The sequence below is a fragment of the Jaculus jaculus genome, chromosome 1, assembly GCF_020740685.1.
Source record: "Jaculus jaculus isolate mJacJac1 chromosome 1, mJacJac1.mat.Y.cur, whole genome shotgun sequence".
NCBI classification, from domain to species: Eukaryota; Metazoa; Chordata; class Mammalia; order Rodentia; family Dipodidae; genus Jaculus; species Jaculus jaculus.
In genome coordinates, this window is record NC_059102.1 from 335570626 (window position 1) to 335572170 (window position 1545).

At 45.5% G+C, this 1545-nt stretch overlaps 1 non-coding gene across 1 annotated transcript; it reads right to left on the bottom strand.

Moving 5' to 3' along the window:
• Positions 1-890: 890 nt before the first annotated feature.
• LOC123458223 lies at positions 891-997 on the bottom strand. Its single transcript, XR_006635520.1, has one exon. It is a non-coding gene; the product is annotated as a U6 spliceosomal RNA (small nuclear RNA).
• Between the last annotated feature and the right edge of the window lie 548 nt (positions 998-1545).

A 1545-nucleotide genomic window follows, 5' to 3' on the forward strand; every position in this document is an offset into this window, starting at 1 on the left:
TCTGGAATTACCAAATCTACTCAGGAAGCCTTCATTAGGATATTAAACAAGACTTAATAAGTGAAAGTGATTTGCATCACTGATAATCATGGGCATTAATCAAGGCAGCTTCTGTCTCTGCCTGCAATATGCCTCATGTTCTGCGGGAAAGCCCCTTTAATTTGGGGGGGGGCTTCTTAAAAGGGAAATATTGCATGTAGAAAGCCATTTTTTAAGTGATTTGCTTAGCAAAGATGGCTATAAATCATCTTCTACTCCCTTCTCACCTGTAACTATGAGAATAATTAATGTTTGGAGTTGTGTGTCAGGGATGGGGTTAGATGTGTTCCCATTTATCAGACACGGGCTGCACTTACTCTAATAACATTCCTCGGCCTCTAAAGCGAACATCACGTATGTCCCCAAGTCTAATGACCACATTTTGTAGTCCCACTTGAAGTTTAAGCTGCAGGTCCATCCTAAGTCACTCTGGGGACAGACGCCTAAGGCAACAAGATCTGTGCCACCCGAATCCTCCAACGTCAAGCAGCAAAACAGAGTGATCTGCTGGTGGTCAATAAAATCAGAAACAAGTAAAAGTAATGCCGTAATGCCATGGAGCCGTGCCGCGAGAGTTCCTTTACGAGACAGCTGCGTCTTGCTAAAACCGCTGGCTTCCTCTGGGCATGGTGGTGCACGCCCTTAATCCCGGCACTCGAGAGGCAAAGGTAAGAGGATCACCATGAGTTCGAGGCCATCCTACAACTACATAGTAAGTTCCAGGTCAGCCTGGACTAGAGTGAAACTCTACCTCAAAAAAAGAAAAAAAAAACAAAACACTGGCTTCACAGTCAAGAGTCTTCCCATCAGGTGAAGCTCATTTTTTTGTTTTATGTTTTTGTTATTTTGTTTTTAATATGGAACGCTTCATGACTTTGCATGTCATCCTTGCGCAGGGACCATGCTAATCTTCTCCGTATCATTCCAATTTTAGTGTATGTGCTGCTGAAGTGAGCAGAGTGAAGCTCGTTTTACGATGACTAGAAACAAGAGAAATCAGAGTTAAAACATCCTTCGGTTTAGAGGTGTAAGACATCAAGGGATTTTGCTGGGCTTCCCCCTCTCCTTTTCTTTTCTTTTCTTTTTCCAAAATGCAGGTTTTCAGCCTCATCACTGGGTTATTTTTCAAGGCTGCAGGAATAAGAGACCAAGAGCATCTGGTCATTTTGCATGGCTGAAAACAGTATGGAGACCACCAATTTTCTGGATGTAAAGCAATATAGGTCAAGCAGGAGTCTCTGGCCAGGAGTTGTGTCTACAGAGCGATCCTGCAGCCTAAGCTGCCCCTCCAGAGCCCCTCCCTCCCCAGTGTTCCTGGTCCCCTCAGGAGCTGCCCGTGGCAGAGCTGTATGGTATGGCACACAAACGTTCAGCACACCCCCAAGGCTGTGCTGTGTGTGGAGTGGGTTCCAGCTCGTGGCATAATCCAATTTCTGCTTCTGCCCTTCTTTGCTGACTGTATCTGCTGTCCTCCCTACAGTTCCAGCAGCCTCACTTGTTAGAGCT